We start from the raw sequence: 21,592 nt of genomic DNA, 5'->3' as shown, positions 1-21,592 counted from the left end.
AACCATGCCAATGCAGTTCCACTAATCCTAACATAATTTTCGATTCTATTCAGAAGAATATTGTGATCGATAGTATCGAATGCAGCGCTAAGATCGAGTAACACTAATAGAGAGATACAACCGCGATCAGATGATAAGAGTAAATCATTTCTAACTCTAATTAGAGCAATCTCAGTACTATGATACGGTCTAAATCCTGACTGGAAATCCTCACATAACCATTTCTTTCTAAAAAGGAACATAATTGTGAAGACACTGCCTTTTCTAGTATTTTTGATAGAAACGGTAGATTCGAGATTGGCATGTAATTGACTAATTCTTTAGGATCAAGTTTTTTAATAAGTGGTTTAATTATAGCCAACTTAAAAGTTTTCGGTACATATCCTAGTTTCAAGGATGAATTAATAATAATAAGCAGAGGATCTATGACCTCTGGAAGCATCTCTTTTAGTAGCCTAGTCGGTATAGGGTCAAGCATACATGTTGTTGATTTTGATTTTGAAGTTTAGCCAATTCTTCTCCTCCTATAGCAGTGAATGAGTGTAATTTTTCCTCAGTGACACTACAATGCTCTGTCTGAAGTGATACTGTAGTAGACGGCTGCATGGTTATAATTTTATTCCTAATATTATCAATCTTACTAGTAAAAAAGTTCATAAAGTCATTACTGCTGTGTTATTTACAAACATCAGAAGTTGAAGCTTTATTTTTTGTTAATTTAGCCACTGTATCGAATAAATACTTAGGGTTGTGTTTGTTTTCTTCTAAAAGAGTAGAGAAATAAGCAGATCTAGCAGTTTTTACGGCCTTTCTATATGCAATCATGCTCTTTCCACAAATTGCGAAAAACCTCCAGTTTTGTTTTCTTCCAGCTGTGCTCCATTTTTCTGGCTGCTGTTTTAAGGGCCCGAGTGTGCTCGTTGTGCCACGGCGTTGGATTATTTGCTTTAATCTTCTTTAAGCGCCGGGGAGCAACTATGTCTAATGTAAAGAGAGAGTCAATAGTTTCTGTTGCAACGTCAAGTTCCTCTTGGCTATCTGAAATGCTGAGGAGATGGAACTGATGAGGAAGATTATGTACAAAGCAATCTTAAGTCGCAGCGGTTCTCGTCCTGCCATATTTGAAGCGAGGGGATGGCTTTGCAGCCTTAGGTAAATTAAGTATACATGATATTAGGTAATGATCTGAGATGTCATCGCTCTGCTGCAGAATTTTAACTTTATCAACATTTATTCCATGTGACATTATTAGATCTATGTGTTGTCTAACTCCAATAGAGTTTAGAATGTCTTTAAATGCCAATCCCAATGCGTCTTTTTCATTGTCTACATGGATATTAAAATCACCAACAATTAGTACTTTATCTACAGCTAATACTAACTCTGATACAAAACCAGCAAATTCTTTGATAAAGTCTGTATTGTGCCCTGGTGGCCTGTATACAGTAGCCAGCACAAATGTCAAACGGGATTTATCATTTACACTACACAATGTTACATAAAGCACCAAAACTTCAAAGGAATTATATTTGAAACTAGACTTCTGAGTAATACTGAAAATATTATTATAAATTACACCAACACCTCCCCCTTTACCTTTCAGACGTGGCTCATGTTTATAACAATAATCTCGGGGGTGCACTCATTTAAAGTAATGTAGTCGTCAGGATTTAGCCAGGTTTCTGTCAAACACAGCACATCTAAGTTATGATCTATAATCATATCATTAACAATAAGTTTTTGGAGAAAGGGATTGAATATTCAGAAACCCAAGCTTTATCAATTGTTTATCCGTATTATATCGGTTGTTTATTTGTTGGACATCAATTAAATTTTTACTGTTGAATGGTTTGATGGTTTTTTTGTATTTACTAATTCGGGGAACAGACACAGTCTCTATGTGATAATATCTAGGTGAAAGAGTCTCTATGTTCTGGGATTTAGCTGACTTTGGTGACGTGAGACAGCTAGCAGACGGTTGGTTTAGCCAGTTTGTCTGCTTCCTGACCTGGGCCCTAGTGAGTCAAGGTTTAGCTCTAAGACTATGTGCCAAATTACTAGAGAGAAGAGCAGCACCAGCCCAGGAGGGATGAATGCCGTCTATCTTCAACAGGTCAGGCCTGCCCCAAAAACTTTTCCAATTGTCTATGAACCCTATATTATTTTGCAGACACCACTTAGACAACCAGCCATTGAGTGATGATAATCTACTATTTCATCACTCCTTTTAGCAGGGAGGGGGCCAGAGAAAAATACAGCCTTTGACATCGTACTTGCGAGTTAACACACCTTTTTAATGTTAATTTTGGTGATCTCCGACTGGCGAAGTCGAACATCATTAGTGCCAACGTGAATAATAATCTTAGAGAATTTACGATTAGCTTTAGCCAGCACTTTTAAATTTGCTTTGATGTCAGGCGCTCTGGCACCCGGTAAACATGTGACTATGGTGGCTGGTGTCTCTATTTTCACGTTCCGTGTAATAGAATCGCCAATAACTAGGGCACTTTCAAAAGGATCCTCAGTGGATGCGTCACTGAGTGGGGAGAACCTGTTTGATGTTCTAATTGGAACGGAAGAGTGTTTTTTTGATCCGCGCGGGCTCAGCTGGAACCAAACAATGAGTGTTCACTAAGCTAGTCGCATCCAAAGGAGTATCTAAAGCTGTTACATTCTCACTACTCTCACATAAAGCTTGGAAGCGTGTCTCTAAATCTGAAATCTTCTCCGTCAGCCTGATTAATTCCTTACATTTTTCACATGTGAAGCCCTGTTCACCAACGGAGATAGATATGCTAAACATGTAGCATGCAGTGCAAGTGACAATGACAGGAGAAGACATGGCTTACCGTATTTGTTGATGAATCCAAAACTTACCACAGTTGTTTGATAGAGTCTATTTAATAATCCAAATCACCACAGTTGTCTAATGAACTCAGAAAACAGGAGACCCGGATGCCAGGATGGAAAGCAACCAGGCTAGCGAAAAGCTAACGCGTGGTAGTGATTTAGCTTAAAAGCTAGTGATGTCAAGTTTAACTTGATTGGCTATATTAAACACTATATGGTGATGAGTAAGTTATATTTAGCAGTGTAGATAACAAAGAAAATGTATCAAATAGAGATTCAAACGCAGCTATACGGAGCAACAAACGCTGAGGCAGGCAGCAGCAGCAGGCAGACAGGAGCAATCGATCAGGAACAATCAAGCAGACAGGACAATCAAGCAGACAATATCCCTGCAAAATGAAGGGCGATGACTTATAAATATTAGAAAAGATGTAAATATTAGAAAAGCTTTCCAGTTCTGGAGACAGCTAAGCGGGAAGATCTGAAAACGGATACAGAGGTTGCATTGTTTCTACTTCATACACTGGATTTGAGTTTGCTGGAGCTGCTGTGCTGCTGGCAACTAACAACGAACTCTTTTTTTTGTATTTACTCGTGTACTGTATGTACATTTTTTATGTTTCTTTATTTATTTATCTTTTGGATGAGCTTTTAAACCGAGGTCCCGACTCTGTGGTCGTTAAAAATCCCAGGATGTTCTTCGATAAAGAGTAGGGGTGTAACCCCAGCATCCTGGCCAAATTTGCCCACTGGCCCCTGTCCATCATGGCCTCCTAATAATCCCCATATCCTGATTGGCTTCATAACTCGGTCTCCTCTCCACCAATCAGCTGGTGTGTGGTGAGCGTTCTGCCGCAATATGGCTGCCGTCACATCATCCATGTGGATGCTGCACATTGGTGGTGGTTGAGGAGATTCCCCCTTCTATGTAAAGCGCTTTGAGTGCCTAGAAAAGCATTATATAAATGTAATGAATTATTATTATTATTAATCATCTTTGTTTTATTATTCATGAAGCATTATTACGCCGACTTCACACTACGCGCAAGCAGTGTACATTTACACTCATTACAATTTACATTTACAAAGTACATTTACAGTTAGTCTCGCGCAGCTGAACCACGACGTGTCTATTGCGAATACAGGCGAGTATTGTCCATTCTTTCACATTTTCCGGTGTTTTCCTCCTGACATCTGTCATTATCGTGCTTTGATTTATGGTGGGAAGCATGTATCTGGTGCAAATGAAACGGTGTTCCCCTCTGTCCTAAACACACATGCATATAACGAACTGTATATTGGTAGTTTGCATAATAAAACTAATTTCAAAGTTAAGATATAGCGCTAGTTTTAATAATTTAAATGGCCTGTTGAAGTTTGGGCAAAAACTTTTGTCAGTGATGTGTTTTCAAGGTTTTTTTTTTCCCCCCATTTTTTTTTTTTACAGCACTGGATGTCATATGGTGATAGTGAAACACACGGAACACTTCACTAAATGATTTTATAGTGGAATTTGTCAGCGCCATAGACTCTGCGCCGATACAATTTCCGCGCTGCCATTTCTGCTCTGCTACTGCGATGCGCTGCTGCGCCACCTCTACGTGGGGTGTGACTGGCTCTAATCTGTTAACATGGGTGCCGGAAAAAAATATGCGTTGATTACGCAGCAGCTAACGTGTGCAGTGTGAAACTGGCCTTAGGGGCCGAGCACCGACGGAGTGAGGACCCTATACACAAATCTGCCGCAAACTTTATGGGCGCCATCATCTTGCCTGCCGCCATTACTGCATGCCTGCAAAGTGCGTGACTGTGTGACACTTGCCAATGTCTAATGACATTTCAATGAAAGCGGATCCTGCACATTAAATAAAATGTCTGGTGAAAGGGAACATTGGGTAAATGATGTCAGGCAGTGGCCAAAACTTACATATGAAGGTAATTTATTGACAATGTAAATTAATGTAATTAATGTAAAAATGAATCAGCATTTACATGTAATGTAATTAAGACAGCCATAAAACTGACCAGTCATTACTAGCTGTTTTGCTAATATTAGGGCCCTGATTTCCACGATCACAGAATTGTTCTACACAAACATGTTTTAAGAACATGCAACAATAAATAATGTCCCCGAAATAATACAGTTATGAGGACTTATGGTGCCCTTAGAGCAGTGCGCGGCAGTAATGCATGACGCGTTGTAAATGATAAAGTTTAAAATGAACATAAAGAAAACCACTTAAAGAAAGAAAATAATTAAAACATTCATGTCTATTACAAAGGGTCACAATTACACGAATTTAACTTTGTAGTTTTTAACTTCTTAATCCACACCGGATCGTGGGCAAGTGGGCGTGTCTCTACTTATAATTACTTTTGTTTTATACAAAATGTTCAATCAACTATCACAAACTATGCATCATTTGAAATCTAAAACACTCAAGATTCATGTTCTGAACTCGTTTTTGTAATAAATACACCAGAGAGGAAAGGGTTAAATTAAATGCTAAAGCAGTGGCTATTTAAACATTAGCATAATGAACGCGGTACTCATCTTTCATCTCCTGACGTTCAGATCAGACCGGACGAATCCACAAAACAACAGCATACATGTCTGTGTAAGAGTCCACTCTTCAAAATGCATCCCACTTTTAATCCAAAACAACGAAAAAATAAGGGGAAAAAACTAAAAATCCTCCGTTGTTTGCATAAGCGTTTTGCGTTAAGAGTAATCAATCATGTCCATTTTCAATGAAATAGCGATTGTAAGCCTTATTTTGACAATCTCCCCTGTACTGTGGACTGTTCCAGTCATATTAAACCCTCCCAGGTCTCTCTCCTTCAATCAAAAGCTCACTAGGATACATAAATAGAAAGGGAGCTCGTCACTGGGTGATACATCTGTCAGTCAAACTCGTCGGCCCTTTTAGTTGGATAAGCCAGTCAATCCCTAGCCAATGCATAGTCAATGCATAGCCAGCATAGATTTGATTGATGGATGTAGTAACGAATCAAAAGACAATATTTTGCATAGTGTTTGAAAGAGATGCCGTAAGAAGCATTGTTGAATACAGCTGTTCTAGCGTCTCAAGGGATCCACCGCCTGCCAGTGTAAGCGCCGCACACACTTTACCATACAATGCGCAGACTAAATTAGAGACTGTTTTTATCAACTAAATGAGTTTTTTTACTCTTGTAAATTCTGTAAATAGTTGTTTTAGTTATCAGGGACTGCAAATGGATTATAATTAGCAGTTTATTGCAGATTTATTTGAATAAAAACTACTCTTTACTATTACACAAATGTTCTAATATAATTTGACTTTATTGAAAGGACGCCTAGTCTTTTTTGACATAAAAGCTTACAGAAGCTACATTTTTGAGAGAATCGTCCTCAAATTTTAATCAAAGCATGATCAGACATTCAGTTTTATATTTAGGTTATTTTCAGGGCATTAAAATTAAAATCTCATATTTTTTCCATAAGGGAATAATAAAAAAATAAAAACGTGAGTCACTTACATGCATATTTCCCCTTGTTTTAATCTGTCCCTATACTACTGAGTTATTATGACTTTTGGGTAACATCATTTAAAGTGTCTAGTTTAAAATAAGACCACATTTATGGATATAGACCATAGGGTTTAAGAGCTGCAGACATTTTTATTTGGGGTATGTCATTTTTTTAATTTATTTTTTAAAGCAGGGCGAGGGTTAAGAGGTTAAAGGGGATGGGGATTTTAGTGACATCTTGTGAGTGTTCCATTTACTTGGATTGAATTCATTGAACTGAAAACTAAAAACATCAATTACACAATATTTGTCTCTGACTGGACAGAGCGTCTAAAGCAGCGGTCTCCAAACTCTGTTCTGGAGGGCCACTGTCTTGCAGAGTTTAGCTCCAAACCCAATTAAACACACCTGAACTTGCTAATCAGTGTATTATAAGGCTCTAGTTATACACCGATTAGCTGGTTCAGGTGTGTTTAATTGAGGGAATGCACGTGAAGTCATCGTCAGCTGGAGTGACTGTGATTACGCCCCGCTGAGGGGCAGAAAGACTGAGAGGCAGCATTGGTTTACACTCATCAAATGATTACATTTCCAACTTGTTTTCGCCTCATTGAGTAATGTAGCCAATCATAGACATGTTTGTAGACTTCTACAATGGAATTGGGAACAATCACAGGTGTTGAATTTGGAATCACTAACCGATCGAGCGTTTGTCCAGGTGTGGAGTTCAGTTAAACACGTGCAACCATCCTCTGTAAGTGCAGACAATGTGAAAATAAGAGATTCATTGTATACCAACATCACTGCGGAACTTTTTGAGATTGCGTTTATTGAATGAGTGACAGCTTTTAGTGAATATAAAGTATATTACCACCACTACACGCTTCAAAACACTGACACATCCACATATACATGCGGGATTCACTTGAAAAATGTGATGAATGACAGTTATAAACATTCTTGTCGAAATGAGGCTCCTAAAAATGTCATGAAAACACGATTCCTGGCTGCATATCATTATCCATGGATCACTGAATCTTTGGTAAATTGTAAGGATCGTTTGCTCTACTCGTGTTTTCCTTCATTAACTCCAGTCGCGCAGCAGCTCTTCTGCCACTCAGCCCCGGCTGAGGGGGCGTGTTACGGCGGGAAAGTGACGTGGATGCGTTCCCTCTATTGCAATTGGAGCTAATCTCTGCAGGAAAGTGGCCCTCCAGGACTGAGTTTGGAGACCCCAGGTCAATAGCTTGCAAATGCTGGACAAAATAAATCGAAGATGTGTTGAGAACATTAGTTTAATTTATTGTAGCTTACAAGCCTTTTAAAAAACAATGGCATTGTTTTTTAACCTCTTTTATTCTCAAAGTATTATAGTGACCATAATGTGTTAATGTGTCTGAAGGTGCTGGATTATTCGCAGTAATTTTCTTGAATCTTCTTCCTCTGACTCCGTAAACAGGAAGAGGTAGACTGTAAAGTTAGTAGTACGGGTGACTTGCTCTACAGCGACACTATCGGCTGGCTGACCAAATCGCGCTTCCTGCAACGTGGACGGGGGTAAACACTGGGGATTTGAATGGGACTTGGGCATTGATACTCGCGGCTTAAAATTAGATACTTTCTTGGGGGGGAAATGTTGATTTATATCACAGAATTGATAACATTATTATAGAATCAAAATATTAAATATTAAAATATTATATATAAAAATATATTCAAACCATGCTTGATACGTCTCATCACAAGCATGACCTGAGGCAACCTGCAGTGTTTTGGCGCAGCACCACCTACTGGTCCGGAGATATGAAAAATGGCTATTTTTGCTTAGAAATTCTGAACCATTTGGTCCAAAATCATATTGGTCTTGTTAGATTAGATTCGGGACGTCATTTTGGATGTCGGCCATTTTGTATTGTGTGCTAAAATGCTGTATTTTATGAATGCATGAACAGATTTTTTACAAAACTTGGTATGGGTCATGAGCAACGATGTCCTGAAGGAGCTTGAGAAGTAAGACCCTGCTTTAAAGTTTTAAAGTTACATGTGAAAATTTTCTTTCTTCAAATGCATTTAATAAAAGTTATTTAATAAAAAAATACCCCTTAATTGCAGTTTACCAGCCCAAATGTATAAGAAAAGATTTTTTTTTATAAAAACAACCTCCATGACTCCAGCGTTTAATCTTAAAAACTTTTCACATTTTATAATTTTAAAGCATATAGTTTCATACGGTTTCAGAAATCCATTTTACTTTTCAGAATGTTCAGATAACATTTCAAAAATCTGCATATCTTTATCATATAAATTTGTAAAGTTAGGCTATATGTGAAAATGTTGCACGTTATATGTAACTAAAAAAATGTTCTTTTAATAAAAAAAAACGTTGATCGCGGTGTTTAGCGGCCCTGTTTCACTTTTTTTTTTTAACAGCTTCAATTTTTAACTTCAAAACACATTCTCAAAAAATGTAGCATAAATTCATCCATTGGAAGGGGTGGTTGATGGTTTCAAAGACTGAAAAATCAACTAAATAATCAACTATTGTTTAAAACTTAGCAACTATAATTTTATAAATTTAAATCTATGCGTGTGTGTATGTGTGTGACTTGAAACAATAAGTCTTAAAACTGCATTAGGAAGTTTTTTTAGAAAACGTTGACATTTGAACACGGACAACTCACAGGTCACTCCCCCTTGCTCTCTGCTGCGCTACAGACCTCCCTCCACAGCTCCTCCCCATCACAATGCCTGCCGTGAACGCGCAGGCTATGAGACCGTTGAGGGCACTTCAAGCATTTTAAAATTCTAACCCTATATAACAACAAACTGCCAAAACGTGGAAGAACATTTAAAATGTCTATGGAAATTTTCAATACATTAAAGAACACTACAGTCTCTGAACAAATGACAAGCGTCAGTTAAACACAAAAAGAATAAAGAAGTTACTTTTTTGCCCGATCTTGTTTGAATTGTCAGTAGGGGGTGTAACGAACGATATATCGTTAAACGATATATCGCAATATAAAAATATGACTGTATCGTTGATGGAAACGATATGATTTGCGATATAGTTGTTTTATCCAAGGATTAACTTGCTGTAGTAGGCATATTTATAAGGTATAATTCACCCAAACACAAATGAACAAATGTTGGCTACCACAAATGTAATCTGTCATCATGTACTCACCATCATGTCATTTTTTTAAATTTTTTATTTAACTTCCAAACAAGATATTCTTTATGAAACCTGAGGGATTTATGTCCCTCCGTTTTTAAAGTCCATTCCTCTCAAACTTAAAAGATGCAAAAATTGTCATAAAGGCATGTAAAAATAACTAATTGTGTGTCTAATCCAAATCTTTCCAAATCCAAATTCTGAAGAGACACAATGGCTTTGTGATGAACATATATTTAACACGGCGCACATACTGTAGTAAACACGGACGTTCAAATGATTGCGTGGCGTGCAAAAACAACATGAGAGGGAGTAAATGCAGAATTAAAATTCTTGGATGAACTAAACGTTTACAGTTTGAGAGCGGCCATTCTGACAAGCTTTCTGACGAGCTTTCTTGCGATTAGAGCTGTGACAGATTGCATTGATCATCTGAAGTGCATGCACTGCCTGAACGGTGCTCCTCAGTGAGAGCACAGACATCACTTAAAGCAACACTCCCTAGTGAAAACACAAACATCATTTAAATCAGCAGATCACATTTAGTTTTAGTAGTATATTCAAAGTATTTAGATGGTTCATTCTAACATACTGCATTAATAGCGGGAGAGGCAAAGCATATCAGGCATGGGGAGAGGTGCTGCCTGCATTGAAAGCGTGAATAGTGCGTGAGGGAAAAAAATTAAAGAGTTTCAGTGACATTATTACATTATTAATCTTATTACAGAGAATCATACAACAGCTATATATAATGTTGAATATAATATTATAATGCAATGGGGGAATATTTGTGGGTCCTGATAATAAAACAAATAATAATATATAATAATAAAAAAGTACAAAATAAAAAAAAAAAAAAAACATTTTGGGTTAAAATATCGGGATACATATCTTATCGTGAGTTTAGTATCGAGATACATATCGAATCATGACACGGGTGTATTGTTACACCCCTAATTCAGTCTATTTATTAAATGTGCCCTAGATTGTCCCTAGAATTAAATGGTCTGTTTTTGCCTGTTTTTGGGTCGTGAATATTAATGTAGAGTTCGGCTCTGATTGTCTGTTTCACTGTGCGGCTTATTTCAGTTACAGAAACACATCTATACAATTCATCATGGAGAGATTATGTATCCAACCTTATGTTTGATCCTGTTTCTGACGAAGATAAAGGTTTTGAGGAACAACCAATTGTTTAGAGATTGGTTGTTTCTCAAAATGGACGCTTTTGATTGGCAAGTTTAGTCTTTATTTTCAGTAAGACCTGCAAAATGTAACATCAGTACTATAACTTAAGCCTACATGTGAACTAGCATATAACATTAACTTTACCTGTTAACTCGTATCGTCAGCAGTCACAACTTTTGTTTTTAGCATTTTAAACACATTTTAATCACTGTAATGCATCACCGTATGATTTTTCAATTATATTGTTCACTTTGAGTCACAAACTCTAAACAGAGTACTGTGCGCACAAATTTGTTTGTACAGTACTTTTTATTTTTTTGTGGTAAAAATTGACGATGGATGCCTGTAAATGCCGTTAGCTAGAAGGATTGAGTGAGCGATCTGTAAGCAACTAAACTAAGTGTTAGCTCCTGAGTAATGTTTTGTTGATGAAATATAGGCTAAAATATAGCTGCTAGCAGCAGTTGAGGGGCCAAGCCCTTTTGGGTTTTGTTTTGGAATATTTGGATATTTTGGATGTATGTTTTTTCATCATGATTTTTTTTTTACATAGTTCACATGGTTTAAAGCTTAATAAACACTTGATTTGACCCCATATGTGGTGCTGTTCCCAAACTCGGCATGGATCCTGAGAGTATGGGTCCGCTGAAGCGGACCAATTTTTGGTTCGATTGATCAATGGTTGCCCGAGATACAGCCACAGAACCATTCTGGCTCAGCCTTGTTAAGTTTGTGGGAACTTTTTTTCACCAGTAGGTCTCCAGAAGTTATGAGCAGAAATGGCCTCAAGACTTGTTGGTGGTGCAGTTCCCAATCTCTGTATGGATCCTAAGAGTATGGGTCTGCTGAAGTGGACCAAGTTTCGTTTTGATTGATCAATGTTTGGCTGAGATACAGCCTCAGAACCCATTCTGGCTTAGCCTTGTTAAGTTTGTGACAACTTTTTTTCCCCCCCAGTAGGTCAAATTCTGTTTCGTCATTAATTTGTGACTTGGATGAAAGCTCATCTCTGCCAAGTTTTGTAAGAATTGGACAAATGGCAGTGCAGAGCCAGAAGAAAAGAAAAATATCACATTAATGTATAATATTGATTGTGATTAGCATGAAGAGAGGAATCAGATGTACTAAGTCTCATTTCTCTATTATAAATGGTTCAAAAGTTATAACAGTTTAAATGTTGAATTTTTGAACTGGTGGTGGCGCTATGGAGTTGGTCTTAGAGGCTCCAAATGTGGTCCATTTATTATTGATGACCGTCTCTAAAAGTGTGCCAAATTTCATCCTTTTCCTACTTACGGTTCAAAGGGCTGCCATTGACTCCCATAGGGGAGGAATAATAATAATAATAAGGCCATCCTTAAAAATATTTTGGTTTGCAGTAACAGTAAAATAAATAAAATAAAGGGTCGGTAGGTAGGTCTATTTTTTTTTCAAATTAAAAAAAAAAAAAGTACATTTTTGGTAATGGTGATTACGTAGGTATGAATTTAAACAAATTGGCATATCGTGACGTCACTGACTGGGTTGTGAAAGCCGTGCCTTCGGGCGCATAGGCTAATTGCAGGATATATAGACCACAAACAAATTGAAATATTTGTCAAAAGCATGTTTATTGCATAAATTTCAGGTGCATTCTTTAAGAAAAGGTTCCAACCACCAGCTAGCTGTCATTGACTCAAAGCTGTCAACCCTCCCTTTTTTTCCGGGTTTCTCACGTATTTTAGCTCTTTTCCCGCTGTCTTCCCGTTTTAGTATTTTCCCGTGATATGTTTTCTTATTTTTACTCTCGATTGTGTTGACTCAGAACACGCAACTATCTGTGTCAATGAAAAGTGGCTTGCACTTCTTGCTAGACCAACGCATCTGGTGATATAGACTAGTGTATTTGAATATTAAAAAGCAAAAAGTTGTTTTTATGAATTCAATTAATAAGTAGCTATAACCAACACTTTACTGGTAAATATTACAGTAAACAAACATATTTTTTCAGACTTTATTTTTTTTTTGTAATATTATGTATTGTCTCTGTTTGTTTTGAAGAGACACTGCCCCTCTTTCCTCCTTCTTGACAGTCTACATTAAGAATAATGGATTTGATTAACGTTAATGATGGAAAAAGGTTTAAAAATCGTGATTGTTTGGATTGTTTTTCCTGCTGTCGTTCACTAAATCGGTGTTTCCCAACCTTTTTTCAGTCATGCCACCCTTTGAAAATGTTCTAATTTTGTGGCACCCCCATACATACGTTCGCTAGGGGTGTAACCATACAGATTGCTCACAGTTCGGTTTGTCTCACGGTTTTAGGTTCACGGTTTCAGTACGGTTTGGTATTTGCCATGCTCAGGGACCGAAAGAACTACTGTCAAATTAAAATAAAGAAAATAAGAACAAAAAACTTGAATACAAGCAGCAGCACAAATAAATACTATTGAGCAACGATACTAATAAAATAAACAATGCTTTTCAGATTTTTCAGGTAGGTCTAACATTAGTTTTTAGGTAGAGAAATTTAATAAATTAATCAAATGTAAAATAACTGCATATTTAACTGTTTAAATTACAAATTGATCCTTATTAAACTTACAAAAGCTATTCAATCAAGAGCAGTGAGTGATGTCCTTATCTTTTGTTTGACAGACAGCAGTAAAAGCTACTGCCCCTTTAAGACCTAATACAGGGATATGCTCGTCTTTCTTGACTGTATACAGTTCTCTTAAGCCGCCTTTCCACTGCACACAACATTCGGACACGACTGTCGGAGTTTGCCCCCTAGTGGCAGTCGCACGAAAATGTTATTATGCTCGTACACTGCAGCATCTGTACTTCTCTAGAATCATATCACAACCTTCTCATATACGGTAGACAAAAACATGACGAGACACTGCGTCTTTAAAGTGTTTTTTTTTTTATTCTCTGATCTGTTAATTCTTCCAACAGCCATAGGACCGGACCAGCCGCCTCAAACTAGTAAACTAGATCACATAAGTTAAACTACTAAGGTGAACTGTGATTCACTCTCACAGATGCACACACACACGAGCGGCGCAGCGATCGTTACACAAGAGCCAGACAGCAGCCGCTGACCTATCTAATATCAGCACTAAATAATACCGTTTACAAAGATAGACCGTTTTGCCCACGTTTTTCTTTTATTATCGCTGTTTTAGTGTAGCCTATCACTGAGGAGCCAGCACGTGTATCCATCGACAGAACCATACATTAAGCATTATTTTTCAAGTTACAACCAGTGCCGCCGCTCCCAGCACGCACTGCGCGCAGTCGAGCAAAACACACGCTACCCATAGCAACGCGTTATGACTACGACATTTCAGACTGCCAGAGACAAGATAAACGGCTTTTCCGCCATTTGTTACTGTTTTGTACACGTCGTTATATTAATTATAATTCAAATTCTGTTTTATTAGCCACAATATAGTAATGATGAATGTTAAGGGGGGCACTTTTGATTAATTTTCAAAAAGGGCCGGGGCTCAAACCCCCAAAGCCCTCCCCTCTGCAGTGCACTTGCCTGGTGTGTGTAACGTGTCCATGGTCCTGACTCCTGTCACAAAATGCGGCGAAATCTCCGACAGGGCTTTAATAGTCTAACGTTACAGTGAATGAGAGTATGAGCCGAAATGAACGCACAGGCCATAGTGTGAGTGTGTGACATCCGTTAACCATTGTGTAAACAGATGACGTCACGGGTTTTTCTATAAAAGAAAGAACGTAGCCTTCGTTTGTATGTAGGCCCAGACAATTTATATATTTATAATACTTACTAAAATATAATTTATATTATTTTATTACTTTTGTATTAGTTGTTTGTAGAGTAAAAAGTCGGCAAGTCGGTCGGACTAAAAGAAAAAAAAAAAAAAAATTGAGTCGGCACTAAATTGACAGGGTCGGTCGGGTTACGGCAAAAAAGAATATTTTTAAGGATGGCCTAATATGGGAAACTACCAGATACAATAGGGGCTTGGCACCTATATATAGCTGCAAGCAGCTAGTAATTGTGCTTTGCAATATAATATGAACACTATAAGTACATTGTACTTACTTTTTGATGTAAGTACATAGAAGTTAAGGCCACCTAATATAAAGTGGGGCCATTTGTTCACATGGTCTGAAGACGATACGATTAAATTTTGGTCAAAATTGGACAAACGGTCTAGGACGAGTTTAAAAAAGTAGGTTTTTAACCAATAACGAGATAGAGGTTAGAGAGGTTTGCCAAATATGGACCAAATTGGTATCTATGTTCTCGGCAGGAGCCAATGAATGTATTATGACCAGTCTCATTACAATAGGCTAATTGAATAAAAAGTTATTAGCATAAGGTGGCGCTGCCCGAAAACTTATTGAGTACCTTCAGAGTAGGCCTGAACGATATTCTGTTTTAACATCGACATCGCGGTGTGCGATAGTCACATCACTGGAACATGCGATGTGAAGGGTAGTAGTATTTTTTTATGGTCTATGGTAGTAGCCCATGGTGTATTAAGGAAGCACACAGTAAACACGAGTTTGTTGCTTGAGTGACATGCACGTTTCGCGTGCCTGCACAGTGGTTGGTTCGCTCTGCTGCTGCTCACCGCTCACGGCCAAACATTCACTGCTAAAATGCGCGACGTAGAGGAAAGAGGAAAAAAAAAGGTTCGTACCAGAAATCATCTTTTTGGGACTAGTTTGGCTACATAAAGGAGGATGTTGAACAAAAAGAGGTACTTTGCATGGAGTGTCTTGTGGCCACAAAACAAGAAAACACCACCAATTTGTCTGATCACTTAAAACAGCACCACAAAGATCTTTACAACGAATACAAAGCAGGGCTCGACATTAATGCTTATCCGGGACATGTGGATGTTTTGAAGGGACAAGTGAAAGAGAATTTTACTTGACTGACGGACAAGAGCCGGATTAAAACAAAAAGTAACTAGCGAATCACCAAAATGCAAGAATGTTTGTGCATTTATTTAGTGTAAGTGGCGATTGTGGATAATATATAATGACCTGATGATAATAAGGTCGCGCTGTTGACGCTCGATCAGCCTCTCGAGGAGAAATCACAACATTAGAGCGTTTTCCTGAATATAATCACGACTGAAAATGACACTGATTTCATATGACAGCTCCATAAACAACTAATTAACTTTCATTTAGACACTTACATTTTAGATGCAATATTTAGTGTTTTTGTTAAATTTTTCAGCAGTGAAAATCGTTCACAGCAGACCCATAACACGTCTCACTCATAGCAACAAGTGTGAACGATTCAGCGTTCGAATGAATCGTTTGAATGAACGACTCAGTGACTCACTCATTAAGACGGTCACCTGCTGCCACCTACTGAAGGGTTAGTTTCATGTTTACACATATTTTCCAACATTTCTTTTTGTCACTTGTAATGAAGCTTGCTTATTAGTGAAATTATTAATATCACGGAATGGTAATTATTGACTTTAGCCTGGATTGATGGCTCTCAATATCGCAATATATATCGTTGGGAAAAAAAATATTGCAATGTAATTTTTTTCCAATATCGTGCAGGCCTACTTCAGAGCATGAAGCAGTAGACACATACTGAGTTTTGTAATTATACACTAATACATTCATAAAGTATAGCATAAGCATTTTATACCCTGATACTGCATTGAAGTCAATGAAGTGTCATGTTTTGTTCTATTTTAGCGCCACCAAGAGGCAGAATCCCACCATTTTTTATCCTCAGAGTGAGCCCGTACATATGTGTGTCGAGTTTGGTGTTTTGGAGTTAGAAACAGTTGTATGAAAAAAACACGTAAAAAATGACTGACACCTGACTTTGATTGGATTTTACTACCCCTTACTATCAATATTTTGACATTTAGGCATTAGTGTATAGCTATCGACCTATGTTTTTTTTGAACTTCTGATGCTGGTTTCGTCTTGATCAGAATGAAAATATTGATATCGGAATGAACTACTATTAGATATTACATATTCTAAGAAGTAAAATGAGTTTTAAAAGGAAGGGAAATTTAATGGGATTTGTACGTTTCATTTTGTTGTTGTTGATTTAGTTAGGGCCCAAGCACTGATGGTGGTCTACATGTCAATATTTAGTCAGTTATATTGTCACCTGTGGGCAAGAGTAAACTGTGATTTAACTGCTCATTAAGATTGAACCAAAACAACAACATATTTGGTCAGTCTAATAGTTAATAGCCTTAGTGGTGTTAAATTTCAAAGATCTCCAAATCCCCCTTGTTTCCTGAGATGGTTAAATGAGATGCTTTATATTCTCCAGATGGAACAGTTACATGTTGGTGAGCTTTGCTCACAAGAAAGATTTGAAGACACTTGGGGACCTATCTTGAGACTTTTGGAAGTGTAACGATGATATATTCAGTAACCCCTCCATTTTATTTTATTTTATTTTACTTATTTTTTCTTCTCCTGTGGTGAATTATCTGGTTTATAAAACAACGGTGTATATTGTTTTATATATATATATATATATATATATATATATATATATATATATATATATATATATATATATATATATATATATATATATATATATATATATATATATATATATATATTCGCTCACTGAGGCAATCCAGTCCTTTTTTTTTGTGGTGTGATGTGTCCTTGGTTGTCCTATGTTGTTTACTGTTTTATGCTTTTGTGTATTAAAAAATAAAAAATGCTAATATTGAAATTTCAAAGATCTTGAGTTTTGTTGAACGTCGTGTCCGTGGTATCCTGACAAAGTCTGATGTTTCGGCAAAATTTTAGTTATTCATAGTGCCACTAGCTGGTCAAGTCAAGTTGCCTTTATTTATATAGCGCTTTTAACAAGTCCTGTTTCAAAGCAGCTTAACAGTGTTAACAGGAAAATAATGCAACAGATTTTGTACAGCTGCCCTGTTGAAAACGGTGATGTTATCCAGCTAATTTCAATTATCATGTAGTGTCAATGCAGGCAGATCGGTAATATAGTTGAAATGTAGGTGTCCCCAACTGAGCAAGCCAAGCCAAAGGCAACGATGGCAAGGAATCAAAATTCCTTCAGGGCCAGGATGGAGAAAAAAAAATCTTGGGAGAAACCAGGCTCAGCCGGTGCCAGTTCTCCTCTGGCCGACGAACAAACAGTGTATGATTATTATTTTGCGTATATCAGTGTATGATTATTTTTTACCTTTTAAACTGGCAACATTACAGTTAAAAAGTCATTTTAGATAAATAGATATTCATAAGATTATTTGATAGATTGGAGTTGTTGTGTCGGAGACAGGTTTATAAGGATGTCTTTTCGAGTCTGCATTTACAGGGCAGAGTTTAATTGACACACTCTCTTCAGACATTTCAGGGATGCATTGGTCATGTCCTGGCACAGGTCCACCCTCTGATCAGAATACAGCCCAGTAGCAGGAAGTGTGGCAAATACAAATGATTACGTTGGGTTGCGAGGACCCTTTCATTGCTCTTGCAGCTTTAATGTAGTTTTGTATTTTTTACTTTTTGGGACCTCAGGAAGAGTAGTCACTGCCTAGGTATTGGCTAATGGGGATCCAAATAAACAAATAAACTTAGATCATAGATGGGAAAGAGCATTCATGGGTAATTTAACTAAGGAAAAATATGTTTTTTGACAGTTATAACATATCATAGATTTTTTAGGTGTACTCAATGGGGGTCAGGGCTGCAACGATTCATCGAGTAATTCGAGTTAATCGAATCAAAAAAATCCTCGAGGCAAAATCATCTGCCTCGACGCTTCGCTTAGTCCATTTAACTACACACAGATATTGGAGAAAGACATTTTTTGTGTAAGGACTCGGAGTATGAGCGGATTGCGGTTATATCCGCGGTTCAGGTGCGTAAACATCCCAAACATTGCAGGTGGATGAGAGAAATCGTTAATATGTTGATTTTAATAAAGACGCGGAACTCTCATATCACGCTAAAACGCAATGAATGCGTGTCGTTCTTTAACTTTCGTTTTCAGCTCATGTCGAGATCCAAAGACCGCAATGCGAGAGAGAGAGAGAGAGAGAGAGAGAGAGAGAGAGAGAGAGAGAGAGAGAGAGAGAGAGAGAGAGAGAGAGAGAGAGAGAGAGAGAGAGAGAGAGAGAGAGAGAGAGAGAGCGGGCGGGCATCAGCACTGGTAATATCATTTAATATCGCTGTTTTTAAATGAAGAAAACTGTGTGTTGAGCTTCAGGATGCGACGCTGAACATTTAAGTTTCATTTGCGGCAGTACACGCGTCAGCTGAGGAGATACGAGCAACTCCAAACACATGAACTCGATGGAGTTTGCAGCTTTGCACATGGATCACCGTCATTGTGATGTGTGTGAAATCTTTAATGAGACTTTATATATCCTACTTGATAATATCTTCGAAATGCACCATTAGATGTTCTCAATACTAGGCGCAACAAATATCAGAACAATCTGTAACGCGCGCGTGTGCGTGTGTGTGCGTGTGTGTGTGTGTGTGATTAGCAGCGCTCGTGCTTTCAGAGCTCAGAGCTGCGTGCTTTCATTGATTTGTGTAATTTAAATATCACACTTTAATCATATTTATAGCTACTAACTTAAAGCAAGCTGTGTTACAATGATGAATGATTAGCTCAAAAGATCAGCATGTGTGATGTAGGCCTACTTTATCTGAATTAAACATATCTCGCGTTTGATCACGTTCTAGCGGTTATTCCTCCGTGTGATGTATAGGTTGTCGACCCTGGTTTATGTAAATGTAATTTTGCCAAAATAAATAATTTTTTTTGTTTTGTTTAGCAACCTACTTCAGTGTAGCTAATATGTGACGATCGGGTGCGGGTGGATGTTTTTTTTTTTTAATGAAGGTGATATTGGGTACAAAGGTGCAAAACCAACAATATACAAACAAATATTAATACAGATATACCATACCGGAAACAAAACAAACAAACAAAAACAAAAAAACAAACATACATAGAGGTAGAAAAAAGAGAACATTAAGAGGATTCGGGAAATAGGTCATAATATTTATACAGAAGTTTTCCATTCTTCTTGTTCTTAACAAGCTTGAGTGATTTAAGAAGCATATTAAGTTCCAAAATATAAAGTTTAAAATATAAGGAAGACTTATTAAATTTCTGCTTGTGTATAAAGAACTTAGCATTTAAGATTATAAAATTTAATACAAACTCCAGAGTGCCATTTTTTGGGAAACAAAAGTAACAAATAATATCTTTCAGGGTAAAAGAGTGAGTTATATTTTGAGATTGGAGAAAGTGAGTACCCAAATCTTCCCAAAACCTTTTGGTAACTGGACAATTAAAAAATAAATGAGGAATGGTTTCAGTGTCTTGTTTACAAAAGCTGCAGGATGTGTCAATATCTCGAAACTTAGCAATAAAACAATTTGTAGGGTAAATGTTATGCAAAAGTTTAAAATGGACCTCTTTAGCTTTATTAGAGATACAGTATTTGTGAGGAATTAACCATGTTTTTTTCCAATTTATTTCACTTATTAAGGAATTCCAATAAAACTTCCCCCTTGGATTAACAGAGTCACCACTTTGCAGATGTCTGCGAATATGCTTATTGTTACATTTTTTATCAGACAGTTCTACACCATCCAACATAAGTGAAGGCTGTCTGATATCTTTGTTTCCATAGCTCAGATGATTTTTAATTAATTGTCTAATTCCGACAGGGATGGCATCAGTGATAGATTTAAAGTCTTTAAAATGTATTGGGAAATCATGAACCTCCATAAATTGTTCATAAGAGAACATGGTGCCAGAATCATCAAATAAGCAGAGTACATGGTTAATTCCTCTATCAAACCATTTAGGGAAGAATACTGATTTATTCCTAATAAGAATGTCACTGTTGCTCCAAAGGAGAGACTTGTGTGGTGAGAAGTTGTGACTGAAGGATAATTTCCAGGCCAAGAGGGACTGTTGATGGAAGTTGGACAGTTTGATAGGCAGTTTATTAGGTAGAAAATTGCACTTTAGAAGAAATGAGAGCCCACCCAGCTTATTAAAAATAAAGTTCGGAATGAAGAAAAAGATAGAATCAGGATTTCGAATGCACCTTTTTAACCAATTAATTTTGAACGTGTTGACCACATCTATAAAATCCAAAACCTCTAGACCTCCTTTTTCTTTTGGGTTAGAGAGAACATTCTTTTTAAGCCTATGAGATTTGTTCTTCCAAATGAAATCTAAGAAAGTCTTGTTGACTTGATTAGCAGTTGAGTCCTTTACAAATAGAGACAAAGAAGGGTAAACGAAGCGAGAAAGTCCTTCTGCCTTGGAGAGCAATACTCTTCCCAAGACGGACAAGTCTCTTTGTAACCAGCAGTTGAAAATTAATTTGGTTTTCTGTATCCTATTTGAAAAATTTAAGTTCTGTCTAACTATAATATTTTTACATACATGATACCTAAATATTTTACATTCTGTTTAACTGGAATGTTATCAATAGTAGAATCATCACAACAATGAAGTGGCAACAGCTCACACTTGGATCGATTAAGCTTTAAACCAGACGCATAAGAGAATTTCTCCACCAGTTCAAAGACAATGCTCAACTGGTCCTTGTTTTTCAGAAAAAGGGTGGTGTCGTCCGCCAGCTGTGAGATCTTTATTTCTTTTCCAAAAATCTTTATTCCTTCAAAATGAGCTTCTTTAACTAAGTGTATAGCTAGTAGTTCGGTTACTAAGATAAATAAAAAGGGAGAAATATTGCACCCCTGCCTGACCCCCCTATTAATCTGAAATCGTGGAGAAGTATTTTGATTAATTATAACAGAACTGTTTATATCTTTGTAGAACATGCTGACAATGTTGATGAAAGGGCTTCCAAAACCAAATGC

General features: G+C 37.2%; 1 protein-coding gene and 1 pseudogene across 2 annotated transcripts in view; one reads left to right on the top strand and one right to left on the bottom strand.

The window, feature by feature from the left end:
- tcf25 (transcription factor 25 (basic helix-loop-helix)) overlaps positions 1 to 21,592 on the top strand; it is a 219,385-nt gene that overhangs the window by 18,706 nt on the left and 179,087 nt on the right. The gene's annotated exons all lie outside the window — the stretch shown is intronic.
- Positions 1,268 to 4,632, bottom strand: LOC137043752 (uncharacterized; annotated as a pseudogene).

Source organism: Pseudorasbora parva, chromosome 16, assembly GCF_024679245.1.
Source record: "Pseudorasbora parva isolate DD20220531a chromosome 16, ASM2467924v1, whole genome shotgun sequence".
NCBI lineage: Eukaryota > Metazoa > Chordata > Actinopteri > Cypriniformes > Gobionidae > Pseudorasbora > Pseudorasbora parva.
Note: the sequence above shows the minus strand (reverse complement) of the source record. Positions and strands in the feature narration are given on the sequence as shown.